This window comes from Perca flavescens, chromosome 7, assembly GCF_004354835.1.
Source record: "Perca flavescens isolate YP-PL-M2 chromosome 7, PFLA_1.0, whole genome shotgun sequence".
Taxonomy (NCBI): domain Eukaryota; kingdom Metazoa; phylum Chordata; class Actinopteri; order Perciformes; family Percidae; genus Perca; species Perca flavescens.
The window spans coordinates 22,999,128-23,014,279 of record NC_041337.1 but is presented as its reverse complement, the minus strand read 5'-3'; the positions used below and the strand labels follow the sequence as shown (position 1 = coordinate 23,014,279).

Genomic DNA, 15,152 nt, shown 5'->3' with positions numbered 1-15,152 from the left:
TTTCGTGGGTTCTGTTTTTTTTAAATCTGGGGCGAGTGAATAAAAAAAAAATATGTGGTTGCTATTGACAGTAGCCTGGCTATTTAAAAATGGCAAGTTATGCAGGACCTCCCTAGTCGTGCTAGTGACGGTTCTCTGTGACCAATCAGTGGTCTGCAGTGATTTAACTCCACCTTCCAGTAACGGCTCAGCACGCTTGGAATCTCGACCGAGGTAGTACCAAAACAAGTACCAGGTGCTATCCACAACTTTTGCTAGTGGAAAACCAAAAAAGAGCCGAATTGATTGGAGCCGGGCCGTACCATCCGGCAGAAATGTGGCATTACTAATAGTAGTAGAGCAGTCTTCCACTTTCAAATGTCCACCATGTTGAGTGAAATGCGAGCCGTTATGCCGCAGATGTACTGATCCAAACTAAGGAATCTCTTCCGTCAGACACACCACAAACTGACGATAGAAAATGTTGGTTGAATGTAGACAGACGAACAGAGGGAGGCTGGAGCAACAATATGTCAAAGCAGTGAGTGTGAGTGTCAGTGGTCCCAGGCTGGGGTGCTCTGGGGTTGAATGCAACTTTAAATATGCGAATAAGGTGTATTAAAGCTAAAACAGGGTTTTAAATTGAGCTTCATAAAAACTACAAAATTTTTGAGGCATTTAACAAATTAATAGTTTTGGCTATAATGAAGGAAAACTGACATTTTCACAGTTTGTAACACCTCCTATTGTGAGTGGGTGGGTGTGTTGTGTACATGTGAAAAGAAGTAAAGGAAGAGAGAGAGAGAGAGAGAGAGAGAGAGAGAGAGAGAGAGAGAGAGAGAGAGAGAGAGAGAGAGAGAGAGAGAGAGAGAGAGAAGGCTAACCTGACAAGAACCTGTTCTCCCTTCAGGCTCCCGTTCTCCACTCATCTGCTGCTGCTAATTAATACCACTGGGGAGGAGGAGGGGGGAAGACAGAGGGATGGGAGGTATTTCTCTGCTCTTTCTCCTGAGCTCTCACTGCTCAACACTGGCTTTGTTTCTCCTACAATAACCACCTTCTCTCTCAGTCTCTAGCATATCATAACAGCCTGGTCCACCTCTGCCTCGCCCTTCTCCTCCTGGAGAAAAGCTCCAGCAGTTTTTCGGATGCGCTACTTAGCGGGTCACTGGCTGCATGCGGCCGTCCATCAACGAAACGCGCAACAGTCGGGTGATGAAAGAGTCAAGGAGGACTGTCACCAGCTCGGCACACAAAGGCAACCATCTGTTCCGAAAACATTTCTGTGGAAGGTGGTGTTGGATCACTAACATTGAGTCCGATCGTCACTTCAGCAGCCAGTCCGTCTAACTTTGCTAACCTCTATCTACTCTTTGTTAATTTTATTTATTTACACTATTTTTGTATTAGCCAAACAGTTTTTGCACACCTGTGCACTACTTGCAATGTCTGCACATTGCCTGTGTATTTCAGACTTTGCATACTCTGGCACATTCTACCTTAAGGAGTTTGTGTTCTCTTTTGGGGCCAGGGGGTGTACCGAAAATGCTGACGTTTCAAATCCTAAATTTGGTCATGTCATTAAGTTTGGTAAATGTTTTCCCCTTATTGTGGAGTAGGCTGTCCCCCCACACTACATAAAGAGTTCTAGGTGTTATTCCTACGATGGTCTGGGGGGTGGGGAGCTTGTTTTTCTTATCATATCCTTTCACCCAAACTGATTGAAACGCCAGGACACCAAACAATGCACAAGGAAACATTAATTTCCCTATGTCTTTAATGATCAGCATCAACAGTCTGGCATATTTAAAACATATTTTAGCAACTTGCTGCACAAGTCCACTTGCTCTGATGTTTTTCATTAAAAAAGCTATACTAAATTACATTATTAATTATAAAGCTGAATGCTGCATATACAGGATATTTGTAGAGTGACATGTACACTGTGCTGTTTGTGGCTTGCAAACTTACTGCCGCACTATTTTGCTGAATTAATTGTAGTCCTGCTGTCGCATGTGCGTTTATTTTTAATTAGATCAATATAATCAAAATGTAGTTAAGATATTAAAACAAGACAGAGAGTCTACAGCCAAGCTAGCAGCTCTGTGAGGCTTGTCTTTGGAACAGCAGTGCTTTGAGCTAAATGCTAACATTAGCATGCTAACATGCTCAGAATGACTAACATGTTGATGTTCAGCAGGTATAATGTTTAAAAAGCCATCCAGTAGTTGCTGAGATATTTCAGTCTGTACCAAAGTGGTAGACCAACCAACAAAGCGAATATGTGGATATCATATTATTTTTTTTTTCTTCTCACACTGGTGTCTTTAGTGAAACAAACAATGAATGCCTCTGCTTGACATTCTTTCTCAAAAATGTTCCTGTCTATTATCTTCTTAAAGCTCCAATTGTTACCCAGAAACTGTCAGCATGGCATTTCAGTTCAGATATTCTTTTGGTAAAAAAAATATAGTGACATTTGTCAATATCAAGTTATATTATCCCAAACTATTACAATTGCATGCCTTTAAATTTAATTTAGAGTTAATGTACTTTTGGGAATTGTTGGGTCTATGTAAATTATGGTGTGTGGTCTAGACCTACTCTATCTGTAAAGTGTCCTGAGAACTTATGTTATGATTTGACACTATAAAACTGAATTAAATTTAACTTTCAATTTACAGTATGATCATTTCTACCATGATCATTATGAGGTATTTTTTTTAATAATATGTGCTGCAGGGAGCCTTTGTAGCATGAAATCCAAACACAACATATGCACATCCCCACCCACACAAACTTTTACACACACAAAAAACGGAAAAAATGTCAATGACACATAAAACGGAACATAAAGTAAAAACTAGACAACCAACAACAACAAAAACACAAGGACGTACACGTTCAAGAAAGTGTGCGTGCGTGTATGTGCAACTGTGTAGTGAGAGGGGAAAAATTCCACCCAGAAAGCTATAGGCTACATAAGTACAAATGCCTTCTTTCCTACATGTTATGGACACAGTAACATCCCCTCACTGAATGCAAATAGTCATCATCAATAAATGTACTGATTAGCAGTGGTGTGAAGTAAGATAATGAGATTCACTGCTGTGTCCTCCTTTCCACCCACTCCTAACCCTGCCTGATTAATGAGCGTATTGCTAGTAGCTGATGGATCACAACGTCACAGCATCGTGTGTGAGTGTGTCTGCATGTGTTTGTGTGAAACGTTGGAAGGACACTGAAAAAGACTACTCGCTCTTTATAACTTTGGCAGGAGAATAATTACATACATCACATAAACACTAAGATATTTCCATTTGATAACAACTTTGAATAAAGTATGAATAACATTGTATATTTTAGCTTCAAGTAAGTGTTTAACTATGCAGACATGTGGCTCATAGACTGTGGAAAAGTTTTGTTTAAAAAAATTAAATAGATTTTATGGACAATGTTTAAGAAAAACTTGGGGCAATAATTAAACCTCATTCTTTGTGTTTCAATAGAATCATATTGTTATTAAATAATGATATTGTAATTCACACAAAATTAATAATGAAATAATTAACTAACTAATAACTATTTAATAATTATCTAATTAAATAACAACAGAAACTTCATGTTGATGGATAGAGAAGGGAATGGAAATGTATTTTTGTTGTACTAGGAGTGCGTATGTGCGTACATATGCATGTAGACACTGTATATATCATTTTGAGTAACAATGCACCTGCAAACATTCATTTTACATTCTACTGTATGAGTTCACTTCCCATAATGCCTCCTGATTTTACAGTGACATTTTTAGAGACTGGAGACTAAGAGCTAAGTCGCAGAAAAATAAGGTCAAACAACCATTTTTACACAGTTATTATTAGATATGAGACTTTGTGCATGCATGTGTGGTATGTACAGTAGATACTGTTTATGTGTGTGGTAGCGGCTGCTGCTAGTTAACGTAGGGTGCAGCATCCTGTACTTGAAGAGGTTAGTTATATAAGCTGTACTTGATAAGCATGGATGACTTTTTGACAAAATGCAATGTGATATAATGTGATGTGTGACAAAAAGTCAGGTTTTGGAAACATGCTTTCAGGGGTGAGAGGAAAGACAGAGGAAGGAAGTGTAAGACTCTGTGTGTGTGTGTGTGTGTGTGTTTTTTGTATGTGTGGATCAGTCAGTGAAAGTGATCAAAGAAAGACCGACATGGTTGAAGAGATTAAAGTATGTGCGTGTGTGTATGTGTGTGCTTGATGAGGTAAGGTGCAGGTTAAAGGAGCCTGAAGAGTATTCTGGCCATAGGCAGGATCCTTGGTGTGTGTGTGTGTGTGTGTGTGTGTGTGTGTGTGTGTGTGTGTGTGTGTGTGTGTGTATATATGTGTGTGTGTGTGTGTCTGTTTGTGTGTGTGTGTGTGTATAGATACGCCGAGGAAACAGGTCACACGAAGAAGACTGAAGTTACATAAGCGGTAGGTTTGTAAGATTTGGGTCATGGCAGCTGAGTTAAATACAAAAGGGGCAACATGAGATGACATTTCCTCTAAACTGAATAAACAGACTTGAAAAGTTTCACATGTGAGGCAACAACCCTTTCACTTTTAACAAAACAATGCTGATTACACTGAATGGTTGGTTGGTAAAGTTGATGCCTAGGTTTTTTAGTAGTAACAGTCCCATTCATTTTCTGCATAAACAATGTAAGGTGACTCATAGTTGGAGCACTCCAACTGTCCTGGTTGAATAAGCAGCTGTGCTAGAAAAATATCTGGCTCTTATAACCAGTCAAAGGTACAAGTCTGTGCGATTAAAAACTTAAGGTCAACTATGACTCCCAAACAACATTTCCGTGATAAACAAGCCCTTCAAAACATTTTTTCATCAATCAGCTTCTTTCTGTGAGTGATTGGATCCTACATGAATGCAATCTTCTGCTCAATTAAGAACCGTTTTTAGGTAACCAGGAATCAGGAAGTATGATAAACAGGAACAAGTTGAAATGAATTAATCAGTAGTCAAGTTTCTATCTAAAGTTAAATACATTTCCAGTAAATCAGCAAAAGAAAATTAATTAATGATATATTTAAGAATTAATATGTGTTTCCATCCACTACTTTTATGTGAAATAAGGAGTTGGATACATTGAGATAAACACTTGGTGGTGCTAATTCTTCACTCGGGTTCCATTACACTAAAAGAAGAGGGCGCACGAGATAAAAGAGTGCTAGTGAAACCTTAAATTAACAAAACAATGTGGAAAACTGGATGGAAAAAATGACATTTATGTTTCTTTAGTAAATTAATTTGAGCAGTGTTACAGTCTCATCTGCTGCTTTTCTTCTGCAGCAAATTTATTTACACTTCTATTGGACTGTCGCTTTCTGTTTTTATCGATAAACCAAGTTTTTTTTCAAGTAACTGTAAAGTTATTTTCAGGGTTTCAACTCAGGTTGCAAATTGAAAATGCTCATAAAAAAGGGGAATGGCACTTAGCGAGTATGACTGTGGTATTGTACTGATGGAATAACTGCTGTAAAAATTGAAATCAAGCCAAATTTACCCTTTTAAGTACAGACATCAATAATTTTTCCTCTTCTTTATTTATCTCAGCTATTACATATTTGACACCCAGCCATTATATAAGTACAGACGTGTATAAAGTACTAGAAACTCATACTTGAGTAAAAGTACAAGTGCTCTATTAAAAAAGTGACTTGAGTAGAAGTAGAAGTGCTCTTTAAGCACAACACTTAAGTAGAAGTACTAAAGTATTCAAAAAATGTTGCAAGTAGTTTATTTTAAAATCTACTACTCAAGTACTGAAAGTAAAAGTACAAGTAGTGTTAGTTATTTTAGTTATTAAAGAAAGCAGTAAAAAGGTTGAATATCATATTGTTTATATTATGTCAAATGTTTAGCCTAAGGCTGTAGCCAAAGGAATAAACAAATATTAAATATATTAAAATTAACAAATACTGAAATAAAATGTACAATTATCACACTGTGCAAGTCAAATGAACATCCTCTCCAGCACAGTAACGATTAAAGCCCCAAAAACCATATCACACACTAGCTAGTAACATGTGTGATGTAGCTACAGGAAAGTTAGCAAGCTAGCAACATACAGATAAACTAGCAGCTTCACATCACAGGGTCAAAAGGTTAACATTCAGTACTCACTGCAGACTGAAACAACTCAGGAACAGATTAATCTGCTGCAACAATGGCTAAATAGAAAGAGTACTAACTTACATCGTCTCTGACATCTGAACGGGCAACTGTATCTATCGGAGTATCTATCAGAGTAAAAGTATTTCATTCATCGAAAATATGTACTCAAGTAAAAGTGGAAGTAGGAGAAAAAAATATTACACCAGTAGAGTACAGATACAGCCTTTTAGTACTTAAGTAGAGTAGTGAAGTAGTTCTATATGAAGGTAAATATGGTGCAAAACGTGAGAGCTTGTAGAATACAATGTGAGAACTTGAAAAATTGAACTTGTATGTTAAAATTTGCACTTGTAAAATTAAAATTTGCACTTGTAAAACTAAAATTTGCACTTGTAAAAAATATTCACAGATGTGATCTCAATTTGAAGTCACAAAAAGAAAAAAAACACAAGAGCTTGTAAAAAAAATCTGAACTTGTAAATTGAAATTTGCACTTGTAGAAAAAATATTCACAAGTGTAGATTGATATTTGCATGAACACAATGACAGCTGCAGACTTGTAATGCAACATTTACTCGTGTACTTTTTTTTTTTTACTCAGGTTCATTTTCCATCACAACCACAATTCAGTGATTACAACCTCTCGAATCTGTCCCTGTATGCGCTCTCTCGCATCACAACGTGGAGAATCTGTGCCTCGACTTTTGCAACACTTGTTGCGATACATTTAATGCAAAACTAATTTGTACCTGTGGACTTAGGCTGTGGAGCTCTGAGCCAACAGAACGGGGAAAGCAGCTTCCGGCTTATTTAGCTATGTAGCATGGAAGCCTGATGGAATAGCAAGCTAGCGTTAGCTAACTAACCAACCAGCCTGTTTCTAAATAAATACCTTTTAATTATCTTAACACTTTTTAACAGTCAAACTGAAACTCTGGCGGTGAGCTCCAGGTCTTGCAGCCGCAGACGGACCGTCACCAGTGGGGATCGGCCAGCGTAGCAACATCGCTATTATTGCCAGAAAAAAAGTACACGAGTAAATGTTGCATTACAAGTCTGCAGCTGTCATTGTGTTCATGCAAATGTCAATCTACACATTTGTGAATATTTTTTCTACAAGTGCAAATTTCAATTTACAAGTTCAGATGTTTTTTACAAGCTCTCATGTTTTTTTTCTTTTTGTGACTTCAAATTCAGATCACGTGTGAATATTTTTTACAAGTGCAAATTTTAGTTTTACAAGTGCAATTTTAATTTTACAAGTGCAAATTTTAACATACAAGTTAAAAAATTTTGTTATGCAAGTTCTCACATTGTATTCTACAAGCTCTCACGTTTTGCACCATATTTACCTTCATAGTTCTACTTCGTTACTATACAGCTCTGTATAAGTATGACTTTTGGGTTCCATTTAAGAATTTTGCATGCATACAGATAAATAAAACACACAACCTAAAGTATCAACTTCAGGACTGTTGACAATGTAAACATAAATTGTATAAGGCTTAAGAAGCACTTAAACAATAATGTACAGTTTTGAAGTTAATACATAAAATATATAAATAAAACTGGACAGCTAGAAGTAGATCTTTAGGTTTTTGTTTGAAAATAATGTGGCTTTGCAAGCTGTGAAAGAAACGCTGGGAGTCTCTACTTTGCAAGGTAAGAAAGGGACCCTTCATGTATATGGTGTGCTCAACTGTGCGTCTGCAGGGAGACTGAGGTCAAAGGGCAGGAGGTTTCCTGGCCAAGATATGGAAGGCCTATGGAGTTTGATGTGCCTACACAAATGCACACCCACACGGCAGTATTCAGAAGCATCTCTCCTGTGCCCTTCAGGATGAATGTGATGTGCGCCCACAGTCAGAATAAGAGAAAGAAATAGAGAGAAAAGAGGGGATATTTGGTGAGAAGAGAGGGGAGATTTTATTAACTTTCAGCTGAACCCATACATTGCATAAAGAGAGGGTAAAATGTGGTAAAGTTTGAAGGTAAGGCAGAGGAGAAGGAGCTAGGAGGTAGAAGGGGGTGCAAGAGGCACAAAGAAATAAAGAGCTGGAGTTGGCTGGAAGAGGGAGTGGGGGGGTAAGACGAGCACATACGGACAGGTGTCTTAGATGTGATGTCTCTTGGGTTCTGAGCGTTATTGAGATGCCTTATTATATCCTGATGGTGACGGAGTGACAGACGCTCCGTGAGAATGTGGGGTTGAATACAAGTCACTACATCAAACCCCATCTAATACATATTCATTTCATTTGATGGACCCTTCCCCCTCCCTCCTTACTCCCTCACTGAAGTATTTCACACACAAGTCATCTGTAAGATGTGCGTGTGTGTGTGTGTGTGTGTGTGTGTGTGTGTGAGACTGTGCAGTGTGTGTTTGTACACTGGTGTATGTGTCTGCAGCTCTGAGTTTTTCAGTGTTGCTTGCGCATGCACCTGCATATACAGTAAGTGTGTAGGCAGGTGTGTGTGTGTGTGTGTGTGTGTGTGTGTGTGTGTGTGTGTGTGTGTGTGTGTGTGTGTGTGTGTGTGTGTGTGTGTGTGACTGGCACAAAGACAGCTCAGACAAGGTGGAGAAACGGTTGCTGCGGTCTCTAGAGATCCGAAGCACCAAAACAATAAAAGTATAATAAATTTCAGTATATCATTCCAACCAGCAGGTCCTGCTACAGCAAATGTGCTAAATCAGCTAAATCATTGCGGAGCAGGTAACATATGTCTAGTGTTGCATTTCAACAAGCCCGGGTCAGTCTGCTTTAATTATTGCGCCGGCCAGGCCAAGCCATGAACACATGCGTTTCCACTGTATCCTCACAGTGATCCTGTCTGGTAGCAGATCAAAATGTGTCTGTGCTGGTGACTAGAGAAAAAGCTCTGCTTTTAAACATCTCTTTCTTTTGAAAAGCTTGAAACTGAAAGCTTTACATCTGTATGAACGCTGTGTTAAGTTACTGATGATGCTAACAAAACATCCTGCCGCTGCTTCACATTAAAAGCTTTTCTCCAACGAACCAGCAGGAGGCTTTTAATTGTGAAGCTGCTATAGGAAATATAAAGTGCTTATCACCAAGTAAAGGTATCTTTGTTTGCAGTGCCATTCTCTAATAAAACGTACAAGCAGGAGCAGACACAGTGAGCCGTTAAATGAAGAGCTGCACGTGACAGGCTTTTCTGCAAACGAGCACACCTCCAACAACTTATTGTACCATGCCATGCTGTGCAGAGGAAAAACAATCATGCTGTGCCAGCTTGGCTTGAGTGGTCACAGTTGTTCACGGCTCAGCTCAGCAAGACAATTCCCGCCATTATCAAAAAATGGCATGTCATGAGCAGCTCAACCAAGTGCTGGTTTTAGCTGGTGTCATTTGAATCGTTCTCAGACGCCTGAGGGGGTAAAACTATCCAGTCGTCCACAATAAAAAAAAAAAAAGCAAAGATCAGAGAAAAGTACTCACAATATCTTGTGACTTGTCGGATTTATCTTGTGACACTTTGTGATGTCCCGATCTCCATGTTTGCAACCACTGTCCTGAACTGTCAAACATTAGACAGACTCCACTAGCTACCATCCTCCTTGTGTCACATCAGTAGCATTTTTCATCTCATACCTGATTTAGAAAGACAAATGCTTTCAGCTTCTATATTTTTAATATAGTGTTTCAAAAATAACACAAGCAGCGAGAGGTCAAGGCGGCACACTTCCTGTTGCTGGTTGTGTCGAGCAGAGCATTGGGCGAAGTGACAGCTTCTGTCAGTAGCTTTCCGGGAGAGGAAGCGAGTGAGCAGGAGAGGAGGAAGTAGGACAAGCAGGAAGGAGTGCCCTGGTTATACTCTGCATCCCAATAATGCTTGACAGCCTCTTCTTTCTCTATTCCCATTCTTACTTGATAAAATAAAGACCATTCTACAGTGAGTTATGAATGTTAATTAAACGGTGGTGAGCTGTGTTGAGCCGTTCAGGTTGAGTTTAGCAGTAAGCATTTATTTCATGATCATATCTGCAGTCATAGAGAAAGATTTGAAACAAATAGGTGGTTTAATGTAACTTGTCTTTTCATAGATTCTTGAAAAATGTAAAAAAAAAAAAAATGAAATCGATGGTTCACATCTGACAATCACTGACTAAATCTGCTTTGGTTCAGACTCAGTCTTTAGGTAAAAATCAACTGATGACTGAAATCACCACACACACTTGAGCAGGGCTTCTAACATTGTGAAACATTTACAGTTTCCCCTTTTGTTCTATAATAGAATGATTTTTTTTTTAGAGATCTGACAAGAGACAGGCCCACGTCTCTTTGCGAGGTACAAACCCAGGGACTAGCGAATAAGCTCATTCTGTGGTATAATTGTTGCAATCCAGAGTGCTACAGAAACCAGCCGTAAGCCTTTTATTAGCCATATGGAGAGTGCTACAGGCCTGGCTGGTTAGAGAGGGAAACGCGGTGCTGGATGGGTGCCAAATCCTCGAGGAGATACCAAGAGAAATTTTTGCTTTTAATTAACAATTTAATACTGAGACTGCTAATAGTGATTAGTATGTAATTAAAAGCTCCAGCAGTGTTACACATACAAGTTAAATGAATAGCTGCATGTGTGTGTGCTGTGTTTGTATATATATATATATATATACACATTTGCGTGCACGTGTGTGTATGTATGTGTGCTGTGTGTGTGTATATATATGTATACAGTATATATATATATATATATATATATATACACACTGTATATATATATATATATTAAATGAATAGCTGCATGTACTGTATGTGTGCTGTGTGTGTATATATATATACAGTATATATATATATACACACACATTTGCGTGTGCACGTGTGTGTATGTATGTGTGCTGTGTGTGTATATATATATATACAGTATATATATATATATATACACACACATTTGCGTGCACGTGTGTGTATGGAGAGAGCCTAAAAATGACACTGCTGATAATCTCGATTTGTTATCCAACAGTTTAAAATAAAAATACAAATGTGGTGGAGGAAAAGTGATCAAAGGTGATTCATAAAGATATATGTTGCAAAAGGGATGACCATAGTTATACATCTCAACAAAACATTATAACAATATGATTATGATGATAATGATGATTATTTTATTGCTTATCTCAAGATGTTTTCATGTTGTCAGAAGTATAACTTATGACATTTCTTACTTATAGTTTCTCATTAATCTCTGTGTAACAAAATGTATGTATGCTTAACTGTGACGTGGTGAATTCTGAACAACAATCTGTGTATTTTCTACCTTCAGTAGTAAGGCTCCATCTATACACTTTTATTACTTAGGTTTCCAATGTGATCAAAGCAGTGTGACAATTTTTTTTAGGTTTAAAATTTCCTTTTATCACTGTTGTTTTTAAACACACCAACACACTTTAGAAATGTACCGAGAAGCCAAGGTAAAACTGGATTCTGGCAATCTTCTGATGGTTTTTGTCACTAAAATTGGTATTTCATTCTCTAAAGGTTGATTACATTTGCTATCAGATATGAGCTTTGATAGCAAAAGGCCAAAAAATGTCATTTAAAAAGGTTTAATTTGAATGGCAAGGAATCTATATTGTATATCACAATTTCTAACATGGTGTCGAGAGGGAGACTTTGACCTTGAGACACACACACACACACACACACACACATCTGGACAGCAGATCTAGCGTGACATGTAAACTGGGAATGCTGGGGTACATGTAAAGTTCTCCAGAGTTCTGTGACTAAGGAGGTCAGCACAGAGTCAAAGGTGAGACTCAATAAACAAACAGATGGCTGTGGCATTCTCCTCTTCCTGAAAGGACTCTCAGGAAAACACAACAAACACATCATCTTGCACATAGAGCCACACACATATACGAGCACTACATACCGTAGATGTACAGACACACTATGTTTCCCACAGATTGTCTCAAAGCTGAATCATAACAAGGACAGTTTGGTGGTGACATTTTTCAGTTGGGCTCATAAGAAACAAGCTGAGAAGCCTCGGTGCAGCTACAGCCACATTATGACTCCCAGCAGCCAATGACAGCCGCCTTTCTCCACATACGTGAGTACACTTGACACCGTGCACCGACCTCCACTGAGCTCAGTCGCAGATCTCCCACAGAACAGGCAGGAGAGGAAGGGAGCCAGAATAATGGCCCAGTGCTGATTCATATCAGGTGATTGTCTGTGACATGTGGTGTTCAGCCAAAGGCCAAAGGCCATTGCGGTAGCGCTGCCCTTTACAACGTCACATTAGGCCTTGCTAATTCGCGGGCAATTAGCCTGGCTGCATGGGAGCTGACCCAAGGCGACGGGAGTCGCAAGAGAGCAAGTTCGTCAGCACAGACTGCAACAAGCCATTTGGTGAAGATACAGGTCTTAACTGCATTTCTCAAAGGGTAAAACAAGGAAGGCCTTCACATTTCAATGATAATGGTGAGGTGAGCTTTGAATATCCAACATTTCCCATCACACTCAGCCTGAAAAGAATAGAGCAGCATAGAATACAAATTAATCTTACATACTTTTTCATTTAATCAACTCATCAGTTAGTCTGACTTTTTAAAATTGCTTGTTTTGTCCTACCAGCAGTCCTTAACCTTAGATGTTCTATCATGATATAAAAGAGCAAAGAGTCAGGGTGAAAACAGAGAATGTTTGCCGTCTTTGCTTGATAAATGACTTGAATCCATTATCAAAATTGTTCTGTTGATTAACTAAACGTTTCAAAACTCTGAAGAATTAAACTAAATTGAATAGAAAATAATTTCATCATTAGGTAGAAAACAATATTTCACCAAGACATGAAATGAGCACAACAACAATCTATATCTAGACAAACTAGAGACCATTTTGCAATGGGATCACACCAGCTGCAATGCCAAATTGGGCCAGAGGCGTAAAGTGGAGGGGCTTCTTCCCTAATTCCTACCCCCTACTTCTGGCACCCATTATTGAGGCATCCTTGCTTGGACCACACCCATCTTCGAAATCTGCAATCTGCAATCTCAACTACACACCTGTATGTTTCAAGACTGCATCTTTTCTTGCACAAAAGCAATGCTATTGCAGTGGCAAAATCTGGCCGCAGACATATAAACACCTGGCAAAGTGCTTAAAACCGCCTCTGTTAGTTCACCACACACACACACACACACACACACACACACACACACACACACACACACACACACACACACACACACACACACACACACACACACACACACACACACACACACACACACACACACACACACACACACCACTAAAACAGCATAAAAGGAAAGCTAATTAAGGCAAAACACTAAACAAGAAATACTGCAGGGCAGGTGGTGAAGGTCAGCATTTACGGTTTCTGATTGCAAAAACCCACCAAAAACTGATTTAATTAGAGACAATAAAAGACAAAAACAAAGCAAAAAAAGAAACCCCTGTGTGGCTTTGGTCTTCCACTGCGTACTCACTATGAGTTGTGGTAAAGGTGGACCCTAGAGAGGAGGGACACATGGGTGTGAAGGGGCTGTGAGGGGGATGCAGAGGGCATGGGAAAGTAGATTGGTGCGCATTGTAGGACACAGACAGAGAGAGTGAGAGGTTGGTAAAGATAACATAAGGGAGATAATGCTGTTCCAGTAATATACAATCAGCACCTTGCGCTTGTAGGGAAGACTTTGAAGGGATTTAATAAAAAAAGTATTAAGTGTCTTTTTTGGCAAAATGGAATCACTGTATTGACATTTATAATTCCTGAATCAATAAAGAAAAACTGGACTAATAAGTTATAACACTGAATCCCTCTTTAGGAAAGGATATAGCAGACTGTTCTTTCGGAGACTCTAATCCTCCGATGTGTGCAACAGGCTCCTGCAGTCTCAACAAGCTGTTAAGAAAGGCCAGCTATGTTGGAACGTGTGGAGGCAGGGGCTGAGAGGACAAGGGACAAAATCAAAGCCATTTTGGATATCCTTTCTCACCCTCTCTACAACAAGCTGTGGCAGACTGGCAACTCGTTGCAGAGAGAAGGATGGACAAGATCAAAGCCTGGGAGTTGTTCCTCGTCTGAGTCAATGGTCTGATGAAGTCATTTGCTGTACAGATTGTGAAGTCCCTGATGCTATTTCTTGATTTGTGATATAAATAACATCTATCTGACTTAAGTTTTTTTGTTGTTGTTCTGCTGTATGTCTATTAGTGTGTAAATGCCTTGAGAGAAACAAAAAACAGATTCAAATTGGCTTGTGGCTCTGAGGTAGCAGGGCCAACAACCACAAGGTTGTCAGATCGAATCCAGGCTCCTCTGGCCACTCTCAAACTGTCCCTGAGCAAGACACTAATGGCGCTTACCCACTGCTAGTACCAGCTCTGCACGGCCACGGTGCCCCGTCCTCCATTTTCCATTGCAGATTTAGTACCGCCTCATGCTGGTCGTCATAGCGACGCCGCAGGAAACTGTCGTGACACACACACAGAACGTCAAAGGTGTGTTGTTTTTGATTCTCTGCATGTGGCTGTTGCCACAGCCTGAAGACAAATTTTGTTTCCAAAGAAGCTGGAGGCAGCAAAAATAAAAAATAAAAAACACAGCAGGCTAAACTATTTAAAAATGGCGAGTTTGTTCAGGACACCCCCGTCTGTCGTTAGCAATGATGATGCAGTGATTTGTGACGATTCTCTCTGACCAATCAGTAGTCTGCAGGTTTTCACGTCACCTTTTGGTATCACCTCAGCTCGCTTGGAACCTCGATGGAGGGGATACTAAAAAAAAGTACCTGTTAGCTAGTACCAGGTACTTTTTTTCATAATGGAAAAACAAAAAAGGCGAGTAGAGTCGAGGCGAGTCGAGCAGGTACCATGTAATGAAAAAACAGCATAAGCTCCCCGGATGCTGTATGTATAGCTGTCCACTGCTCCTACTACTTAGGATGGGTTTATATGCAGTACTTGAATTTCGCTACATTGTACTTTATGTATGTGATGAATAAG

At 39.3% G+C, this 15,152-nt stretch overlaps 1 protein-coding gene across 2 annotated transcripts in view; it reads right to left on the bottom strand.

The window, feature by feature from the left end:
• LOC114558400 (forkhead box protein J3) overlaps positions 1–15,152 on the bottom strand; it is a 61,769-nt gene that overhangs the window by 29,530 nt on the left and 17,087 nt on the right. The gene's annotated exons all lie outside the window — the stretch shown is intronic.